This window comes from Scyliorhinus torazame, chromosome 10, assembly GCF_047496885.1.
Source record: "Scyliorhinus torazame isolate Kashiwa2021f chromosome 10, sScyTor2.1, whole genome shotgun sequence".
Classification (NCBI taxonomy): Eukaryota; Metazoa; Chordata; class Chondrichthyes; order Carcharhiniformes; family Scyliorhinidae; genus Scyliorhinus; species Scyliorhinus torazame.
In genome coordinates, this window is record NC_092716.1 from 166,248,108 (window position 1) to 166,271,088 (window position 22,981).

At 47.1% G+C, this 22,981-nt stretch overlaps 1 protein-coding gene, 1 long non-coding RNA gene and 1 pseudogene across 3 annotated transcripts in view; 2 read left to right on the forward strand and 1 right to left on the reverse strand.

Annotated features, from left to right (window-relative positions):
- Positions 1-22,981, forward strand: part of slc25a22a (solute carrier family 25 member 22a) — a 286,820-nt gene that overhangs the window by 149,830 nt on the left and 114,009 nt on the right. The window lies entirely within an intron of this gene.
- Positions 3,772-4,317, forward strand: LOC140431023 (malignant T-cell-amplified sequence 1-like; annotated as a pseudogene).
- Positions 5,426-22,981, reverse strand: part of LOC140431024 (uncharacterized) — an 81,064-nt gene continuing 63,508 nt past the window's right edge. The window contains exons 3-4 of the long non-coding RNA XR_011949589.1: positions 13,848-13,974; positions 5,426-6,148 (exon numbers count right to left, since the gene is read on the reverse strand). This is a non-coding gene — a long non-coding RNA (uncharacterized lncRNA). The remainder of the gene's footprint in view (positions 6,149-13,847; positions 13,975-22,981) is intronic.

Sequence of the window (22,981 nt, forward strand, 5' to 3'; positions counted from 1 at the left end):
ATCCAAACTCCCCATACCCTGCGTCCTAACAAAACCCCCCAAACCCCAACAACCATAAATCCCAAACCACCCGGGCCCAAACTCCTATAACATCAAAAATGTTAACTATAACACCATACAAAAAAAAACAGCCAGAAAAAAACCAAAAACTCAGTCAAAAACCGTTGAATCCCAGATTCAGTCAGTCCCAGGCCTTTTGCCTTCACAAACACCTCCACCGCCGTCTCAAAATAATGGCCCCTGCCATTATGCGTGACGGAGCCACACCAAAAGGCATATTGCACTTGAACAACGCCGCCTTGACTCGCCTGAAGTCCACTCTTCTCCTTGCCAGCTCTGTCGTCAAGTCCTGTTATATGCGTGTATACTCTTGCCGTCCCACTCCACCTCATGCTTCTGCTTCGCCCACCTCAGCACCTCCTTCACCTAAAAATTGTGGAAACTGATGATCACAACTCTCCTGTGTTCATTCGTCCTCTGTTTCAGCCAGAATGACCGGTGAGTCCTGGCCAATGGAGGAATCCCCCATTAACTTCGCCAGCATGTTGGTGAAGTACTCTGTAGGCCTCCAGCCCTCCACCCCCTCAGGCATACCCACAATCCCCAGATTATGTCTTCTCGACCTGTTCTCCAGGTTTTCTACCTGGGCCCTCAGCCCTCTGTGGATCTCTGCCACCCTCCGCAGCTCCTCGCCCATTGAGGTGAACTGGCCGCTGTGCCACGATAATGCATCCTCCCTCGCCTCCCCCCTTCATTTTCTCCCCCTGCTCCCGCATCGCCGTCAAAGTTCTCACCAACTCCTCACTCAGCGAGGCAAGGGTCTCGCCCACCCACGCATTGAGCGAGGCCGTCTCCTCCGTTCAATGCCTTTCAAAATGCTTCAAAAACAATGGTTCGACCTCTCCAGTCATTATTTCAGCCATCTTCTCCACCCTGATGGGCTTGGCCCCACCCGACGGGCACTCTCCCTCTATATTTCCTCCTACTGCACCTCTCACCACACTCGGCGGAGGATTTTCGCTCACTTCCTTTTTCCCCGGATTCTATTTATGCCCCAAACCTTCCCACAGCTTCTCGTAAACAAATTTTCTCCAAAAACTGGGCATAAAAGAGACTGCTCTAACAGGGGCCACCAAACATACAACCTCCACCTACTTGCCGCAACCTCAAGTCACCAAGACACACTATTTATATGATGATGATGATGACTGATATTTATTGTCACATGTACCGAAGTACAGTGAAAAGTACAAGGCCAAGGGAACGTACACAGTATGTACACAGTAGACAAAAGAATAATCGCCAGAGTACATTGACAATGGTACATCAACAAATGGTGATTGGATACAGTGCGAAATGAGGGCCAAACAAGAGCAGCATAGGGCGTCATGAATAGTGTTCTTACAGGGAACAGATCAGTCCAAGGGGAGTTGTTGAGGGGTCCAGTAGCTGTGGGGACGAAGCTGTTCCTATGTCTGGATGTGCAGGTCTTCAGACTTCTGTATCTTCTGCCTGATGGAAGGGGTTGGAAGAGGGCAAAGCCTGGATGCGAGGGGTGACTGACAATGCTGTCTGCCTTTCTGAGGCAGCGGGAGGTGTATACAGAATCAATGGGAGGATGGCAAGCTTGTGTGATGCGTTGGGCTGAGTTCACCACAATCTGCAGTTTCTTGCGATCTTGGGCTGAGCAGTTGCCATACAAAGCTGTAATGCAGCTGATAGGATGCTCTCTGGCATTTCTGTAGAGGTTTGTGAGAGTCAATGCAGACATGCCGAATTTCTTTAGCTTCTGTAGGAAGTAGAGACGTTGTTGGGCTTTCTTGACTGTTGCATCAACGTGAGTGGACCAGGACAGACAGTTGGTGATGGTGACCCCCAGGAACTTAAAGCTATCGACCATCTCTACTTCGGAGCCATTGATGTAGAGGGCGGGGGGGGGGGGGGGGGGGGGTTTGCTATACTTCCTGAAGTCAATGATCAGTTCCTTGGTCTTTCCGACATTTAGAGAGAGGTTGCTTTCGGTACACCGTGCAACCAAGTGATCTATCTTCCTTCTGTAGTCTGTATGACTGGTCCAGTTCAATTTCTAGTCAGTAGAGTGACCTCAGGACGTGAACAGTTATGGATTTGGCAATTGTACTGTCAAGGGCAAGCTATTAAATTATCTTTTATTTAAGGTGATAATTATCTCGTATTTGTGTGGCATGAATGTTTCTTACTAATTATCAGCCAAACATGAATACTTCTAGGCCTTGCTGCACAACTTAATATCTGAGGAGCTGTGAATGGAATTGAATGCTATAAAATCATCAGTAGACGTACTAACTTCTCGCCTTTTGATGGAGGGAATGCTATTGATGAAGCAGCTGATGGTGTTTGGCCTGAGGACACTACCCTGAGGAACTCTTGGCACAATGCCTGGAGCTGAGATGATTGGTCTTCAACAAGGTGCTATTTACTATCTTGTGCATTTATAAGATGCCTGCCTCCTTTCCAGGCTGAAAAGTTGAAGGGGTAGATTTCAAATCAGTGGAAATTAAAATGGACAGTTTCTATATATTTAAAAAATATATTTTATTCTGCCATTTTCATAGAAACAAACAAAAGCAGAAGAAAAATCATACAACATTTTAAATAACAAACACCCACTTCTATCCCCACTATCCCCCTTCTCCCATCCTGCCTTCCCCATTTTAACACCCTTACCCACCACACAAACTTTGCTGACCCCTCAATCCTCCTTAAAGAAGTCAATGAATGGCTTCCACCTCCGAGCAAACCCCTCAACCGAACCTCTCAGGCCAAACTTGACCTTCTCCAGCCTCAGGAATTCCGCTAGGTCGCTCACCTACACCCCCACTTTCAGCGGCTCCAAGTCCTTCCATCCAAGCAAGGTCCATCTCCGGGCTATCAGGGAGACAAAGACATTGGCCTCTTTCGCCCCTGGACTCCTGGGTCTTCTGACACCCCAAATATTGCTACTTCTGGATTCGTGGCCACCTTCACCCCCAGCACCTCAGACATTACCTCCGTAAACCCCTCCCAAGACCCCTTCAGCTTCGGACATGCCCAAAACATGTGGACATGATTTGCAGGCCTCCCCACTCACCACCCACACCTATCCTCTACCCCCTCGAAAAACCTGCTCGATGAATTACCTTCAACTGAATGAGACTTAGCCTCGCACACGAAGAGGACACTTTCACCCTCCGCAAGGTTTCACGTCCCGGCCTCCACTTCCTCTCCCAGCTCCTCCTCCTACTTGTGCATAATGTCCCCCACCAGGGCCCCATCCCACTCCATCAGCTCTTTGTAGACCTCGGACATCTTCCTCTGCCCTACCTTCCCTTTCGACAGTACCTTATCCTGCAACCCCGGGGGAAGTGCCAGGACAAGATGGCACCTCTCTCCTCACAAAGTCCCGGACCTGCAGGTACCTAAAACTGTTCCCCCGAGGCAGCTCATATTCTTCCTCTAGCTTCGCGAATCTGCTCCCTATAAACAAATCACCAAATCACTCAATCCATGTCTGCTGCCACGCCCAAAACTTCACATCCAGTCCCCTTGGCGCAAACCTATGGTTGTCACAGATCGGTGCCCACACTGAGGCACCCTCAAATCCCAAATACTGCCTCCACACCCTTGAGGCTAACACCGCCACCGGGCTCATCGAGTGTCTGCCAGCGAGAATGGCAGAGGCGCTGTTAACAACGCGCTTCAGGATACATTTCCGGTTGGGACTCATGCAGTTGGAGTTTCTAAGGCTGCACAATGTTTAAAAAATTTGATGAAAAGGAAAATGTTTCAAACTGCATCCAGCTGAAAATATCTTATTAAAGGCATTAAGAATCGGTTGGTGAGCCATGGTTAAACCAAATCATGCCAAAGAAGGACTCTGTAAAAATAGCAAAATGCCAGATACATATAGAGATCGTGACTGTTAATGGAGAAATGTTGTTCTTCAGACAGAGGGAGGGACCTTTCTACCCCACCTTACAATTACTTCACAAATATCCTACTATCTTGTCACATCAACAGGTTGATAAAGGGGCCATCAGGTTTGTGCTCAGTGGGGCCAATATCAAGTGTATTTGTCTAACTTCCCCTGGAGCTAAGCTTCACCCAGCTGGCACTGACACTATAGTTGTGATAATGGCAGAAGACGAGCAACATGCCCTCTGAGGGAGTTATGAAGAGGCCAGCAGATAAAATTGAACAGGTCAACAAAGGTATTGGAATTGAGAACATGCATTACTTAAATGATGGTCTTTGGTACATGAAGACATACAAGTAACACAAAAACCAGCAATGTGAGAGATCTGCTTGAAGAGGAAAATGGACAGACCCAGCTGCGAGACATGTAGACGTTGGCAGTATTGGAATTTAAGAGTTGTATTTTTTATTTTGCTTTGCGTAAATCCAACACTTCAAGGTGGGGGAAGAAAACGATTTTGTGTTGCACCTGTCCTGGATTTATCTTGCCCTATTTAAACCTGTCCAAATTACAAAAGGATTGTAATCACATCAAAATACAGCAAAAACAATTGGCAACAATTTGACTTAAAATTAAGTATCACAATGTCGATGTATTTACCTTGTACAGTGGGTTTGTACAAACATGGTGCATAGTTAATTTCAAAATATGTTCATTAAATTAATACGCAAGATAAAAAAAAAACAATGCGCTTCAGCTCGTTCCCCTACAAGAAGCTGCCTCCACCCGCCCCCATGCTGACCCCTTCCCCACTACCCATTTCTGGACCATAGCAATGTTCGCCGCCCTGTAGTAGTTCATTATGTACAGCAACACAAGCCCCCCCCCCCTTGCACCCTTCCCAGAAAAAAAACCCTGACCCGCGGGGGTCAGTTTCTATATCTACGTCTGACCAAAACACAATACAGTTCATCACAATGTTCTCCGATTTGTAATCTTATTTCGGCATGGTTTTGCTGGTTTGCATTGGTTGGGCATGTTGAGTACTGATTTTACTCACCCCCATGTCTCACTCAACCCCACCATAGCTATTTCAGTGCCATTCACGGAGTAGATCTTTTGCCCATTTCTCCTGCCAGTAGGCAACACTCACTCTTGTCTGTATTAAATTCCTCCTTCCATTGTATGGCCTATCACATTTTTGTTAACTCATTCTGGAATTTCTAACTGGCTTCCTTCAATCAACAGCCCTTTTGAATTTGGTACCTTCTGCCAATTTGCTCTGAGTTTCAATTCAAGCAATTGATATAAATTACAGACAGTAGTGGCCTCAAAATTGACCCAGGAACACCCAATTTCATGCTGTCCCTGGTTTCCGCCGCCTCAACCCTAGCATTATCCTTTGTTGTGCTTTCTTATTCTTTTCTTTTCTGTGGCTCTGTTCCAATTATGGCAATCAGTGAATTTGCCCTTCTTTCTGTGTTAGCTATGTCCTAATGCTTAGAGTCGCCATGTATCAGATGATACCACCACAAGTTTCAACCGGCTATCGATCAAAGAGCCAAACACCAGTTAGTTAATTCAAGGTCAAGGGTACTTTATTTACACACAATTAGTCATGCAACATAAACACTACTAGTTAACTACACCTATCGACTAAGACAACCTGTACTTAACTTCAGGTACCCGGCTTAGGTCAGAAAACAGTGGCCGCTGTTCGATTCTGGATCTATCGAGTTCGAAGGAGTAACTGCTGCTCAGCTAGGCTCATCCGTCTGGTAGCGAGCGTTGAACTTGTACTTGCTTATTGTCACTAGGCTTCTTTGTACTTGCTTCTGGTGTTGCTACACTTGGCGATGGCCGTGACCAGGGTACCAGGACCAAGAGAGAGCGAACATATGGCGAACTCTTCTTCTTATACTCCGGGGGTGGGGGGGGTTCGCGCTCTTTTGGGCGGTCCTTCGATTTGGGCCTTACTAATTGGGTGATTCTCGCACCATATGGGAGTATCGGTGGCTGGGTGTGTGTGTGTGGTGTAGTGTCGGGTTGGGGGTGTTGTGTTGGGTAGTCGTGTTCAGGGCCTGTGTGGTGAGGGGGGTCGAGGTGGGTAACGCGCGCAACTGTACTGTTCCAGCAACGATCATGATGCCGATCATCAGGGTCGTCTTCATTTTGTTCAGGTTTTCCTTCGCCTTCGAGTATCTTCGTATCTTTCTAAGGGAACAAGCATAGTATCTGTTATAATCGTGTTGTTTAACATCTCGTATGTCTGTCTGTTTTTCCTTAACGTCAATGTCCCATTAGAATCGTCACCATATGTGACTCCCTCATTTTTTTTTTTAAACCAACCATTTGCGGAGACAAGACATCCAAAAAAGAATTCTGTCACAGTGCGAGCACTCTCGCAGCCTGTGTCTGTTTGGCTGAGTGGGCGGACAATTGCTCCGTCCACTGCAAACTTGTTTTTCTAACCAAGTGTTTCTGACATGTAACTAGTATGTGGGGGATAGCAACCAAAGGGTTGCCGGGAAGGGCAAACGTCGTGGCAAAAAGCATTCTTTAAACCACAGGACTAGAAAAGAACAGCAAAAGAGTTTCAAAAACAAATATCCGAATGGGGTGGTGCGTATGATCCGCGGCAGGGCAAGAATGATGGGATCCCCAGGTAGGGCAGTGATCAGTGCCGTTGCTCCACTACCCGAGCTTGGCTGACCAAATGTATAGGGGGTCCCCAGGCAGGGCGGGGATAAGTGCCGTGACTCCACTGCCTGAGTGACCTTCCAAGAGCGGTAAGAATTTGTAAATATATGGGCTCTAGACAAACTTGTTTCTTTAACTGCCATGTGGCGTCGGAAGAGTAGTTATGACTGCATCAGGAAAGCGTCCGTGAGGACAACACACAAAATCGTACAAGAGAGAATGAACAACATTTACACACAAACTAAACATAAAAGTGGGCAGGTTCCATCAGAGTACTGGACACCGTAAATCTCAATCGGTTCCTGACTCTCATCATCTGGACACCTCAAGATTCCATTTGAAAAAGATTTTCAAAGGGGTTACCATTGGTGGGAATCAGACTCTGAGTTGTCACCATCTCCTGGGTGCCAAACTTGTTCATGGAGTTTGCGTGCTAACACGGCGTGTGCCGATGTGGGGTCCATTTCACCATTCCTTGTCAGGCGACTGGAATTATCACGGTGCCAGTGTTTCATGTTCCGTAGGGAGGTTGCAAGGGGGCTGTCGCTATCGTCGGGTGGCGGTTCAGGTTCCGGTGTGGGCAAATAAATCATCTCAAAGGGGCTGAGTGTATCTTGGTCAGGGTCTCTGGGCCTGTAGTGACTGGGGCCTGGTTCGTGGGATCTTTGTTCGGGTCTCTCGGGCTTCAGTTGTGTTGTCGCTGTCGCTAGCAGGCGAATCAAGCGTCAGGGTGAAATTTGGTTCTGGGGGCGTGGTCAAGGTCATGTCTGTGGACGTGCTGCTGCTGCTGGGGGAGGGGGAACTTGGGTTGTCAGTGGGCGGGTCCTCATTGTCTGCCATTGCCAATGTGAGGTGGTGCGAGTGGCTGCACTGCATTCCATAAACCTTAAGCTGATTTACATGGAACCATCCAGATTTTCCGTTTGGATGCGTGATTTTATAAACTGAGGGGCTTACTTTGTCCGAGATTGAATAGGGTCCTGCAAATTTAGGGGAGAGGAATGAGCTAGGGTTTTATAAGGTGATCATCACTTGCTGTCCAACCGTATACTCTGCCGGGTGTACTGTTTTATCAAAACAGGCCTTAATCTGCTTTCGTTTAGCGCCTAGTCGAACAGCTACAGCGAGCTGTGCTGCTTTAATATTCTCTACCATGTGCTGGACTGCTTTCTCATGGGTCAGGGCGGTGGCTGTGGGGCTGGCCAAATCAAGTCCGAATAAGTATTCGGTACCCTTCATGGATCATCTGGCCATGAGGGTATGGGGGGTATATCCTGTTGAGCTCGACACTGTGTTCCTAATAAACATCAGTGCGAATGGGAGCACTGTGTCCCATGTTGTGTTGTGCTGCTGCATCATTTTTATAAGTGTGGCCTTTAGGGTCCGATTCATGCGCTCCACAATGCCGCTGGATTGCAGGTGATAGGTAATGTGGGACTTTTGTTTTATCCCAAATATTGTCATCACAATTTTCATGACCCTTCCCGTAAAGTGGGAACCTTGGTCCAACTCAATACTACGGGGGAGTCCCCATCTCGTAAAAATTTGCTCTGTTAAGATCTTTGCCGTGGCCTTGGCTGTATTTGTTCTCGAGGGGAACCCTTTGACCCATTTCGTAAATGTGTTTATCACCACTAACACATGCTTGTATCCATTTCTGCAGGGGGGGAGAGGACCAATATAATCCAATTGAAGGTTTGTCCACGGGCCATTTACAGGGCGGGTGTGCTGTAGCTGGGCTTTTTTCATGTACCTATCATGGTTGTTTTGAGCACAAACTAAACCGTTTTTGACATAATGGGATACATCGGTTTTCAAATCAGGCCACCAGCAGAGAGGGGTCTGAGGTGGGCAAGGGTCGATTCAATCCCTTGGTGTCCATGTCCGTCATGGAACTTACAAATTATCTCATTCCTGTCATGGGTGGGGACGACATAAATTCCATCTTTTAAAACGATTCCCTCATGGACCCTCAAAGAATTTCTAAACTTTTCGTAGGGAGCTGGGAAGTTTCCTTTCAAAATCTCCTTTCATGCTTTGTCTTCTTTTTGTGCCTGTGCTAGGTCTTGGATGTTGGTCTGTGAGACATGAACTGCGTGTACTGGGGCACTCTCGGTGGGGGGGGGCGGTGGTTGCCAAAAGTGGCCATGTCATGAGCCTGCCTTCGCTAGGGCGTCAGCTTTCACGTTACCGGGTGGGGAGGAACGATGGTGACTTCTAACTTTAATGATGCCCCATTTCCTGCCTTTAGCTGTCTGAAGGATATGTTTGAGCAGTGGGGCTGAGGGTAGAGGTTTTCCTTCGGCGGAAATAAATCCTCTCGATTCCCACAGGGGTAGGAATTCTGTTAGGCTGTTGCAGACGTACAAACTTTCCGAATATATGTCTGCAGGGGTCGGGAACGAATTGGGGTGCTGGACAATGTAAGCAATGGCTGCTAACTCGGCTGCCTGCGAACCTAAGTGTCCAGGCAACTTTAAAGCTATGTCTTCTAAAGCGCGTCCCTGCGCGTCCTCTACATAAATACCACAGCCTGTTATCCTTTTTCCCTCAAGGACTGTGGAGGAGTCATCTACATAAATTCTCAGTGCTTTGTCTGTGGGGTCCGATACCTGTCTTTCTTGGTGCCGACTTGGGAACAAAGGAGCCTGTGCTGTGCTTGGAGGCTATGATCTTGCATTCATGTGGGGTTCCTGCATAGTGCAAATTATCGGCCAGAAATGTGTGCGTTTTTGTCCGCTTTTCAGTGATGTTGCGTCCCTGTAGGAGTAGGGTCAAATCGCGTTGCTCGAATTTGGCTTACTGTGCCATCTTTTAGTCTGCCGTCCAATAAGAGCTGGGTCGGGGTGTGCTCAGTCAAAATGGTTACTGGGTTGAGTCCGGTTATGTACGAGAAGTACTGTACCGCCCAGAAAACTGCAAACAGGTGCCTCTCGCAGGCTGAAAATCCTTGTTCCACTGGATCTAAGACTCGTGAGGCATAGGCTATGGGTCCTAGACGATCGTGCCTTTCCTGCAGGAGTACGGCCGAAAGTGTTCGGTCTGTGGTCGCTACCTCTATCGCGTACGGGGAGGGGGGATCTGAGGTGTGCAAAGCGGGGCCTGTGCTCAGGGCGCGTTTCAATGCATCCACGGCGTCCGTGTGCTGTGGAAGCCATTTCCATGGGGTCTGTTTCTTTAATAGCTCGGAAAGTGGGGCTGCTTTTGTGGCGAATCTGTCTTTGTGGTTCCTACAATATTCAACCAGTCCTAAAAATTACCGGAGTGCAGTAACATTTTGGGGCAAGGGCAAATTTACAATGGAATCAATGCGTTTGAGTTCTATTTCACGCTTCCCATGCGTGATGACCGTACCTAAATATGTGACTTTTTCCTGAAGGATTTGGGCTTTCTTGGGGTTAATTTTGCATCCAATCGTTGTGAGCAGTTCTAATAATTCAGAAAGAAGCGAAATGTGCTCTTCCTTGGTGTCCGTCTGTTGGAGCAAGTCGTCCACATATTGAACAAGGCATTTAGGGCGGGAAAATTTAGATAATCCGTTTGCCAATTGTCTATGAAAAATAGACAATTGTTGTGGGAGTTGTGGAAGCCTTGTGGAAGGCACGTCCACGTGTACTGCTGTCCCTGGAAAGTGAATGCAAATTTATACTGGCATGCTTTGTCAGTGGTATGGACCAAAAGCCATTACTGATATCTAACACCGTAAAAAATTTCGACTGGAGTCCCTGTCTCAACATGGTCTCGGACTCGTGGCAACGGTGGGGGCTGCTGGGGGAGTCACTTTGTTCAATTCTCTGTAGTCAGTGGTCAATCGCCATGATCCATCGGGTTTTCTTACTGGCCAAATCGGGGCATTATTCGTCGATGCGACGAGTCGAATCACGCCTTGATTCAATAAACTTTGAATTACCTTGGCTATCTCTCCCTTGGCTTGCTGGGGGAAGCCATACTGTTTATCGGGCTTGGGATCGGGACCTGTAATGTTTACTATTCCTGGGATTTTGCCGCAGTCGTGCTTGTGCTGGGCAAATGCTGCCTTATGTCTTTTCAAGACCCCTCTAACTGCTTTGTCTGTGGTAATGGCTTGTGGATAAAACCAGTACTCCTCCTGAGCTGATTCTATGGGCATAATGTCCTACTGTGAGTGTGGCGGGGGCTCGCACTGCTCTAGCCATTTTCCATATGCATCGGTTGACTGGGTCGAATGAAAGGTTGTGTGCGCTCATGGAATTGGTGCCTAGCATGTGTTCTGCTGCCTGGGGCAAGTCTACTAAAACAACCAAATGTTTTGTCCTAATATTACCGAGCTGTACGTCCACAGGGGCTGTGATGTGTCCCTGCTGGAGCTGACCTGTAAAGCCACTAAGGGTAATGGTGTCCGTAGTGGGCCATATCTCTTTCTGGTACATGATGGAGGAGTTTAGCGTGGTCCGGGACCCTCCTGTGTCCCAAAGGAACTCTACAGGGTGTCTCCGGACTGTGCCTGCAACGACCGGTCTTCCAGACTTATCCCAAAGGGTATCGCAGACCCAGGTTGGGGAGCCCGAACACCGTCAGTCGGTGCCATTCATGGCCGAATTATCTGTTGGGCGCTAATGCTGTGGATGGGTCTGAAATTATTTCTGGGGGCGGGGGGGGGTGGTGCGTTTGGGTGCTGATTCCTTTGATGCTTCAGGGGGGCATTGCACTCTCTGGCATAATGACCCTCATGTCCACAGTTATAACATTCTTACCTCTGTACCTCTGCCTTCATTTACCCATGCGGGGTCTTGGTGTGCCCTTACTGGATTCATTGTGGTGTCTACTCTCTCATGCTCTGTCTTTCTCTGTATAGACTGTTCCCAAGCTCTGGTCAATCATTTCAGAACCCACACTTCATTGTTTGCTGGGTCTCGGGGGTCGTAACTGGCACATGCCTTCTGTCCTGCCTCTGTGGCATGGAATACTAACGTACGGGTCCATTTGTCCGTATTGTCTGCTGATAAATGGGCACGGGCTAACTCACCAAATACAGTAAAATGGATCCAAAGGCATCCAGCAAACACTGTTGGGTGCTCTCCCTTTTTCTGTCTGCACCAGTTGAGTCCGTCTACCGGATCTCCTCTGTTATATCCTATGGCGTCTAAAATGGCCGTTTTCATTTCATAGAATTTACAGTGCAGAAGGAGGCCATTCAGCCCATCGAGTCTGCACCGGCTCTTGGAAAGAGCACCCTACGCAAGGTCAACACCTCCACCCTATCCCCATAACCCAGTAACCCCACCCACCACTAAGGGCAATTTTGGACACTAAGGGCAATTTATCATGGCCAATCCACCTAACCTGCACATCTTTGGACTGTGGGAGGAAACCGAAGCACCCGGAGGAAACCCACACACACACTGGGAGGATGTGCAGACTCCGCACAGACAGTGACCCAAGCCGGAATCGAACCTGGAACCCTGGAGTTGTGAAGCAATTGTGCTATCCACAATGCTACCGTGCTGCCCTTGGAGGCTACCTCCTCCTACATTTTGTGGGTCGGGAAGGGCTTAACTAACTGAGGGGTCTAAGCACATAACTATGAGCTTTACCTGTTCCACCTCGTCTAAACCATACATGAGGGTTTGTTGTTTCACTGACTCGAAAAAGTGATGTGGGTCCGATGTGAGGTGGAAAGTATCTATCTTCTCGCGGGCATCTTGTAACTGGGTGATCGTTAATGGCGTGGTGTACACAAAATCGGGTTGTACTTCTGTGGTAACCCTGCATTGTGTGGTAATGGGGTTCATTGGGTTGGGTGCTGCCTGTGCAGTCGGTGGTGCGGGTGCTTTTCTTTTCGGGGTCTGGGGGGCTCTATTTTGATTCTCGGTCTTGCTTACGTACCATTGGGGCGTTTCACTAAGTTCCTGCCAATCGGGGCTGTCTTCCTGGTCTAGCTGTGGGCCAAAGGTGTCTCTAAACCCATTTTGAACTGATAGCAGGGATTGTAACTTTGCAATTTGCTGCCTGCATTTGGCATGATCCACCAAACTCTGCCTCTGTTCCGTGGTGGAACTGTGGAGTGCTTGGAGGGCTGCCTTTAGATCATCGCACTGTTTCTTTAACTGTTGTACCTGATTCTCTGTCTCTTCTCTTACCATTACAGCACGTTGTGTGTCCTGGTAGGCCTTATCATACTGGATTTGGAAACTGCTAAGGTGGGCGAGACAGGATTGATGTGCCCTCTTGACATCATCCATTTCCTTGTCCTTCGCCGCAAACTGCTCCCGGAGCTGTACATTTAATCTCTCGCTTTCACTTAAATCTCCCTCTCTACTTTTCTCCTTCTCCTGAAGCTGCTTGCGGAGCGTCCTCACGACCTCCTCTGTGCCTCACAATTGTGCCAGACAGGACACGATTGCCATCGACTTACGAACCTTAGTCAAACTCTTTTTATGGATCTCGGTCAGGCTGTCCCACCAAGTCTGTCCTATGCTGCCAGGACCTGTCTCTTCATTCGTGCAAAATTCAGACCATAGGGGCCATCCTTTCCCCTTTATGTATCTCCTAATCTCTTCCTCCCATACGGGACACTGTTCTGATCTATTGGTCGCTGCCACCTCGGGCTTTTGTGATGCATAAGGCATTCCATTGCCTTCATGGCCATCCCTACAATTACTTCTGTCTCTTACCGGAAATTTGGAACAAGGGGAATAAAGCGGTGGTGCAAACATGGGTACGGCGCAAGCTATTTTCCGGTTTACGCAACTCCCGAATGTTTCACGCAACAAAGTCTATCGAGTTTACCTTATATCCCTTTGTTAGTATGCATGCAAATTACACACTTCCGAATCTGGAGGTTTGATCGATACTGGTTTCGCTCATGGTTTCTTTTAGTTTGACAATTTGGATTCTAATTCAAATACTTTTGTGGGTTCCCTCGGCGGGACACGGTCACTTCTGGGCCGAGTCCCGTCAGATGTCGCCAATAACTGTTGTGCTTTCTTTTACTTGTATTTTCTGTGGCTCTGTTCCAATTATGGCAATCAGTGAGTTTGCCCTTTTGTGTTATCTATGTCCTAATGCTTAGACTCGCCAGGTATCAAATGATACCACCACAAGTTTCAACCGGCTATCGATCAAAGAGCCAAACACCAGTTAGTTAGTTCAAGGTCAAGGGTACTTTATTTACACACAATTATTCATGCAACATAAACATTACTAGTTAACTACACCTATCGACTAAGACAACCTGTACTTAACTTCAGGCACCCAGCTTAGGTCAGAAAACAGTGGCCGCTGTTCGATTCTGGATCTATCGGGTTCGAAGGAGTAACTGCTGCTCAGCTGGGCTCATCCGTCTGGTAGCGAGTGTTGAACTTGTAATGAAAATGAAATGAAATGAAAATCGCTTATTGTCACTAGGCTTCTTTGTACTTGCTTCTGGTGTTGCTACACTTGGCGATGGCCGTGACTGGGGTACCAGGACCAAGAGAGAGCGAACATATGGCAAACACTTCTTACACTCGGAGTTTTCGCGCTCTTTTGGGCAGTCCTTCGATTTGGACCTTACTAATTGGGTGATCCCTGATCACTCTGTCCGATTCCTTAGCCAATAAGTGGGTGGGGATCTGGATGGCTGGGCGTGTCTCAAGTGGTCACTGACCCTGTTGTTTGCGTTTCCCTTGAACAGGGAGTGGCGCCGAAATGCCTGGGACTGTCCCGGTTGCTTGAGTACCAGTCCTTTGTTTTGGGGAAGATGGGCCATCAAATGCTAATCGGCCACATTACAATGCTAATGGGATGGAGTTTTGATACCGCCTGGACTTGTTGCTTACGAATATGCATTTCAAGCTCTCAGCCTGCCTGAGTCTTGGCTTGTCCATTTTACCCGCCAGGCTTTGCGAGTTTCTCTGTACCTTGTTGGAAGTGGCCATCCCGATGGCTACAACTTCAAACCAGTTCTTACCTACCCTTTATGGCTAATTCATTTTCCATACCCAGGTTTTGCCTGAATCTGTGCTATTTTGAACCTAATTAGTTACCTGTCATGTGAAACTTTTATCGCCTACCGTTTGGTACTTCAATTGCATAATATCTATTTGAGGATTTATTGATAAACTTGGGATGTCACTTCCTCAGTGAAGTTCAGGGAGGTTTGGCCAAGAAGGATCTTTCCAATCTCAGTCCAAATTATCTGTTGTTTACCAAGTTAATATTGTCTCTATAATCTTCAATCTTTCAATTAGCAATGGTGAAAATTGCTCCAATCAATGGCACAGCAATTCCACCACAAACTCTTTTTGCTCACTATCGAGCCCAAACAATTTGATTTCAGTTTATTTTAATTTCCATTGAAATGAAGGTCAGGCAGGTTCTATAACTGCTGGACGATTCACTCCACCAGTTTACCCCTCAATGGTGATGGTAATAATTGCCACCAATATTTCCTTTTTATTTTAAAGAAAACAGGGCTTTCTGTACTTGGTTGTTTGTCATGCCCCCCACATCTCTTCTGCCACCCGCAGCCACCATATTCCTTTTTCAACTCTGCTTGAAGAAAACCCTTGCAAATTGAGCTCTCACGACCACCATTCTCCTTTAAATAATAATGTTTGAATGAGGTAAAACATTACGCAGGAGCAGCTAATCACTTGTTTCATAATTTCCAAATAATTCCCAGGTAACCCATGTATAAAAGTTATGACAAATAATCCAGCTCAAGGAAGGGGAAAAAATAGATTTGTTTTGTGGCCTGCTAGGGATTATCTTAATGCAGCCCAAGCATGCTGTCCAAGAATTACCATCTGTCTGGCTTTTAGTTATCTGGAATTTTCTGTCATGTAAACTGGACAACAAAAGTCTTGTGTGTTTTAAATTAAGTTCCTTTTTTAAAACATTTCTTTAATTTTTTTGCGATTTTAATCCAGCATCAAAGAAAACATCAAATGGCGAGCCGTGATCCTTTGTCCAAGATGCCCTTATCCTACCCTGGGACTGGAGTTAGAGTTTGAATAGTTGACATTAAATTCCATTACAGTTACCTTGATTTAAAATGAATTGAACCCCAGTTCAAACTAGTTTGTAGCTCTACTTCTGTAGAAGTAGCTCCCAATTGTTGCGATAACAGTTTGCATGTTCTTGGATTTAGAAGTGAACTTGCAGAAAAAAAATCGATTTCTCTTTATAGCTAGGGATGCGGCCAAGCAAGGAGCTGTACTTCACCTAACACTTTTTGGCCCCAAAGGGCTGGATTTTCCGTGGACCCCCCCAGCAGGGAAACCCGCGACAGGGGAATCAAAGTCGGCGGGAACGGCCAGAAAATTAATTGAGACAACATCTCAATAAATGGACTGTTAAAATGGCTATGAAGTAGCCTCAAATATTCCCATTGGTAGATTTATTAATTGGCGTTTGTTGCATATGTCTTCAAAATTATACTTCTGTTTCATATTCATGATAAAAATGCTATACACAGAATATCTGCCATTCACGAAGTATGGGATTTTGTTATCGCCACATACTTTCCCAAACCCCCGGAGATAGACAGAGCCCAAAGATCACTCCGCCCAAAACCTAAAGCGGGGGAGCAGCCAAGCACCATAATATTGAAGCTGCACGAATACCAAGGTCAGGAGAAGATCCTGAACTGGGCAAGGCGCACTCAGTCCTGCCAGGGGCGGGGGGCATTCAGTCCGAGTCTATCAAGGCATGGGGCAGACCTGGCCAAGTGCCCCTCCGAATTTAATACCGCCAAGGCAGGCCTGTACAGGGGTGGGGTGGGCTGTGGTTTGGTATGCTGTGCCCAGCCAAACTGTGGGTAACCATCCAGAGGAAGGAAGAGAATTCATTTGATTTGATTTATTATTGTCACATGTATTAGTATACAGTGAAAAGTATTGTTTCTTGCATGCTGTACAAACAATGCATACCGTACATAGGGAAGGGAGGAGAGACTGCAGAATATAATGTTACAGTTATAGCAAGGTGTAGAGAAAAGATCAACTTAATATGAGGTAGGTCCATTCAAAAGTCTGATGGCAGCAGGGAAGTGTCATAATATACACCAGCATATTATGGTGCAGACACACACACACTGATGGACATGCAGTGGGACCAATCAGCATACACAACACCGCAGCCAATCACCAGTGAGGGCGCACGCACTATAAAGACAGGGGACAGGAGAGTTCCCGCTCATTCTAGTAGCAGCCAGCTCGGAGCACAGAGCTCACAGCCTGCAACACAGACATTCACCATGTGCTGAGTGCATCACCTGGTTAGGACTAGGCAAGGGTCAACAGTTAAAGCTGGTATTGCATTTACCCACAGTTCAAGTATGTTAATATAGTTAACCTTATAATAAAATAGAGTTGCACCACTTTAAGTGTTGGTGACCTGTCTGTGATCCAGAACACCCAACACATCAGGAAGAAGCTGTTCTTGAGTCAGTTGGTACGTGACCTCAAACTTTGGTATCTTTTTCCTGATGGAAGAAGGTGGAAGAGAGTATGTCCGGGGTACGTGGGGCCCTTAATTATGCTGGCTGCCTTTCCGAGTCAGTGGGAATTATAGGTAGAGTCAATGGATGGGAGGCTGGTTTGCATGATGGACTGGGCTACATTCACAACCTTTTACAGTTTCCTGCGGTCTTGGGTAGAGCAGGCTCCACACCAAGCTGTGATACAACCAGAAAGAATGCTTTCTATGGTGCATCTGGAAGTTGGTGAGAGTCGTAGCTGACATGCCAAATTTCCTTAGTCTTCTGAGAAAGTAGAGTCGTTGACGGGCTTTCTTAACTATTGTGTCGTCATGGGCCGACCAGGACAGGTTGTTGGTGATCTGTACACCTAAAAACTTGAAGCTCTCAACCCTTTCTACTTTGTTCCCATTGATGTAGACAGGGGCATGCTCTCCACTATGCTTCCTGAAGTCAATGCAATCTCCTTAGTTTTGTTGACATTGAGGGAGAGATTATTGTGGTCGCACCAGTTCACCAGATTCTCCATCTCATTCCTGTACTCTGTCTCGTCATTGTTTGAAATCCAACCCACTACAGTGGTGTCATCAGCAAATTGGAGAATCGAGTTGGAGGGGAATTTAGCCACACAGTCATAGGTGTATAAGGAGTATAGTAGGGGGCTGAGGACACAGCCTTGTGGGTAACCGGTGTTGAGGATGATTGTGGAGGAGGTGTTGTTGCCTACCGTTACTGATTGTGGCCTGTGGGTTAGAAAGTTCAGGATCCAGTTGCAGAGGGAGGAGCCGAGGCCAAGGCCATGGAGTTTGGAGATGGGTTTTGTTGGAATGATGGTGTTGAAGGCTGAGCTGTAATCGATAAATAGGAGTCTGACATAGGTGTCTTTGTTATCTAAGTGTTCCAGGGTAGAGTGCAGGGCCATGGAGATGGCGTCTGCTGTGGACCTGTTGCAGCGGGAGGCGAACTGTAGTGGATCAAGGCAATCCGGGAGGCTGGAGTTGATTTGATTTGTGCTATGACTAAACTTTCGAAGCACTTGATGATGATGGATGTCAGAGCCACTGGACGATAGTCATTAAGGCACGCTGCTTGGCTTTTTTTTGGCACAGGGATGATGGTTGTCTTCTTGAAGCAGATAGGGACCTCCGATTGTTGTAAAGAGAGGTTGAAGATGTCTGCGAATACCCCCGTCAGCTGATCCGCGCAAGACCTGAGTGCTCGTCCGGGTACCCCATCCAGGCCAGTGGCTTTCCATGGGTTGAACTTTGAGAAGGCTGCTCTGATGTCTGCAATGGTGATCTCAGATACAAGTTCATCTGTGGCTTCTGGGATGGAGGGCTCACTCTCACTGACCTCTTGCTCAAAGCGTGCATAGAATGCGTTGAGCTCATCAGGGAGGGTTGCATTGGAGCCGGCGATTTTACATGCCTTCATCTTGTAGCCCATTATATCTTGCAGACCTTGCCATAGACGGCATAGAGTTTGTACGAGGGCACTGGCTGGGAAGCAGCAACAGTGAAGGCAAACTAATTTGAAAGAAAAAGATACGTGTAGGACAAAACTGCCTTAGAGAAAAATAAGTTGGTAATAAGCAGTCAACATGGCTTTGTAAAGGGCAGGCCATGTCTGTCAAATTTAATTGAGTTTTTTAATGAGGTGACAGGCAGTGGATGAAGATAGTGCCGTGGATGTTGTATATTTGGACTTTCAGAAAGCATACAATGCCACATGACAGGTTGGTTGGCAAATTAAAAATGTTTGGGATTGATGGGTCCTTGACAGCATGGATTAGAAGTTGGCTCAGAGATGGGAAACAGAGGGTAGGTATAGATGGGTATTTCTCAGACTGGAGACGAGTTGAAAGTGGTTTCCCAGGACTCGGTGTTGTTCCCTTGCTTTTTCTGATTTATATAAATGATTTAGAAGTGGGTGTTGAGGGAAAAATCTCTATATTTGCAGATGAGACTAAGCCAGGGAGAATATTGAATTGTGAGGATGATGCTGAGCGACTTCAAAGGGACATTGACAAGTTGGCCAAATGGGCAGACACCTGGCAGATAAACTTAAATGCAGCAAAATGAGGTAATACATTTTGGTAGAAGAAACATGGGGAGACAACATCGGCTCAACTTTGAGGGGAGTACAGAAGCAGAGGGACCTCTGGATTCTAGTGCATAATTCTCTGAAGGTGGTCAGGTTGAAACAGTTGTTATGAAAGCTTATCGCATCCGTGGTTTTATAAATGGAGGCATAGAGTACAAAAACAAGGAAATGATGCTGCACCTCTACCAATCATTGGTCAGACCACATTTGGAGTAATGTGTTCAGTTCTGAGCACCTTATTTAAGGATGGTAAAGCCCTAGAGACAGTGCAGAGGAGATTTACTAGAATTATACCAGGATTGAGGAATTTTAGATACAAGGAAAAATTGGAGAAATTGTTCTCCTTGAAGCAGAAGAAATTAAGAGGCGACCTTATTGAGGTGTTCAAGATTCTGAACAATTTTGACAGGGTAAAGAAGGATATTCTGTTACCACTAGTTGGCAAGTCACTGACTAGGGATCACAATATCCAGATGGTCAGCAAGAGAACTAGGAGTGAGATGAGGAGAAACTTCTTTGTTCAGAGATTTGTTGGGGTTTGAAATGCGCTGCGTGGAAGAATGGTGGAGGTGGATTCCATAGGAGGTTCAAAAGAGCTGGATATATATTTGAAAGTGATGAATTTAAAGGGCTACAGAGATGGGGCTGGGGAATGGGACTAACGAGGTTGCTCTTTTGGGAGCAGACATGATGGGTCAAATGGCCTCCTGTGCTGTAAATAAACAAACAATCAAACTAACAAATAAGCATTTGACCTAGCTTTGAGTCACAGAAAGCCCAGAAAGGAGGGAGTGAGAACAGAGAGGGGCAGAAACAGGTGAGGGAGAGAGGAGGGGGCGTGTACAGGACCCACCGACAGACAGATCCAGCCCCAAATTGGGGAAACTAACGAATATGGCATGGGAGCTGAACACCTTCAAGGAGCAGATGGGGACTGTGGACCCTTGGAGGTTCATGTAACCGGGGAGTTACAGGTCCACAGGGTCTACACGAGGATCAACTTTTTTATACGGGGAAAGTGGTGCTTCTAGGGGTAATGGGAGCAGAATACTCTGCAATTGTAATCTCCGATCTTGCTCCACACTAAGTGGATCTGAGATTGAAGACGGGCCGGGTTCAGCGGACCTCCATGGAATCTAGACATTGCACTCCTCACTGTCAAAGCATTTTGCGATTGGGTGTCACAGGCCATAGACGGGTATGTAACGAATAAACAAAATGGCGAGGTCTCACCCTCCACATTCTGGGATGCATGACCGCGGTGATCAGGGGGGAAATTATTGCTTTCAAGGCACTCAAAGACAGGGAGGAGAGGGTGACCAGGTAACAGCTGGTCGACTCCATACTGGAGGTGGATTGCAGGTACCCCATGGCCCCATCCATGGAATTGCTGCGGAGAGGAAAGAATTGCAAATGAACTTCAACCTGCTCTCCACGGGGAAAGCAGTGTGCCAGCTCTGCCAGACACGGGGAACCTTTTATGAACGTGGAGATAAAGCCGCCTGCTGGCTCACCAGCTGAGAAAGCAGGCAGCCACGAGGGAAATAGCTCAGGTTAAAGACAGAAGCGACAGGCAAGTCACTGCGCTAGAAAAGATCAATGAAGCCGTTGCAGCTTTCTTCCAAGAGCTGTACACATCCGAGCACCTGTAGGTGAAAATATTCACGAATAGACCTTTGAGTGAGTAAAGAATCAATGTATTAATTTTCAGAGCTCTGGGAGAAAAGGCCTTTGACCCCCACGGTCTGTGCAGCACCTTTTCTCGCCTGAGCTGAAGTCGCACTGGGTTAATATACAGAAGGAAAGCGGAAATAGTTTACATTCGCATTTACATATACCCAATCAATTCTGTTCGCGTCACAATTGATAACATGCATCTTCAATGCCATGAATGGCTGCAGGTTAGCTCCTATAGCCTCTAATTGGCAGTTTGCCGTACCCGATCAATTCATTACATAGATAATGGTTACATAAAGTCATGGGGTCAATAGTCCAGCCATGTTGAAACATGTCCTTCCTCATTCCTTGCTAGTTCCTTAATTGGGGGCCCCTTTGTCAGTTACAAATAGCTAAGAATACAGACATTGGGCAAAGGTTGCCAACGGCTCATTGTCTCTCCGGATGCATCTGGTTGTGGATCACTTGTTTTGCACAAAGTTTTACTACTTCAGCAGAAGACACTGATAATAACATAGGGTCAAGAACATTGACAGAGTCCATTTTATATCAGGCGGCATCCATTTTGTATCTTCTGTAGTCCGTTCGGAATTCTACCTCTTCACACCGGAGGGGGACTCTAAGATGAAGTGATTTTTCGACGGATGGACATGTTGGTCGTGGCGGAAGATAAGACATGGGCCTGGAAGCACCGCTAGAACTGGGGGAAGTCAGGGGGAGTATCAACTTCATGCAGGAGGGGAAGGTGCCGGGGCCAAATGGATTCCCAGCCGACTTCTACAAAGAATTTGTCCCGCATTTGCGGGAGATGTTCATAGTCTTGCTAGTAAGGGGCACCCTGCCATCAACACTGGCACAAGTTTCATATCGCCGATACCCGAAAAGGACAATGACCCAATGGAGAGCGACCCTACATGTCCACCTCACTACTTAATGTAGATGCAAAGATCCTGGCGAGGCGGCTGGAGAGCCATCTGCCAGAGGTAGTCGTGGAGGACCAGATAGGCTTTGTCTAGAGCAGGTAGCTTACATGGAACGTCAGGCACCTGCTGAACATGATAATGACCCCATCCAGGGAGATAACAGCAGATATAATTCTATGATTCTAAAATTATCATCTCCCTGGATGCAGAAAAGGCCTTCGGCAGAGTCGAATGGTTTGGGATTGGGACAGGGTTCACCTCCTAGTTGAAACTACTGTACAGCGCTTGCATGGTGAGCCTATGGCAAACACCACCTGCTCTAGATACTTCTGCCTGCACAGAGGCACGAGGCAGGGATGTCCACTATCCCCACTTCTGTTCGCCCTGGCAATTGAACCACTGCCGATCACCTTCCGAGCAGCGAAGGGGTGGGGAGGTATCCAAAAGGGGGACAGAGACAATAAAGGCCTGGCCCTCCCAAACCTACAGTTTTACCATTGGGCGGCCACTGCAGAAAGGGTTGACTTAAGGAACCGGGAGTAGTGTGGATGAAAATAGAAGAAAGTTCTTGCACAAGGACACCCCTGAGTCCTAGCCATAACTGCACTCCCATCCCCCACGACCAAATACCCCAGGAGCCCAGTGGTAGTAGCCACACTCTAGACGTCATACCAAATGAGGCAACACTTCGGCCTAACCAAAATGTCCACCATAGCCCACATCATCAACAAACACAGGATCACACCTGCAATAATGGACACCACCTTCAAAAGATTGAGACGGGATGAGGGGACTCTGATGGTTAGGGACATGTACACAGACGATAGAGTAGCCTGGGGGAACTCACAAAGAGGTTCCAGTTACCAAGAGGAAACGACCCGAGATACATTCAGGTCAAAAACTTCTTCAGCAAATAAACAACAATGTGCCCCCAAATACCAGGACACTCGTTAGTAGAAGAACTGCTGGACACGGGTGACGTGGGAAGGGAAGCTCTGCAGACAGGTATGGGCAACTGTTGGAGGAGGTACGTCCCCTTGGACCAGATGAGGAAAAGGTGGAAGGGGGAACTAGGCATAGAAATAGGAAGAGGATTTTGGATCGAAGCACTGCACAGGGTGAACTTAACCTCCACATGTGAAAGGCTGAGCCTAATGCAGCTGAAGTTGGTGCACACAGCACAACTTTAGCTCTTCAAGCACA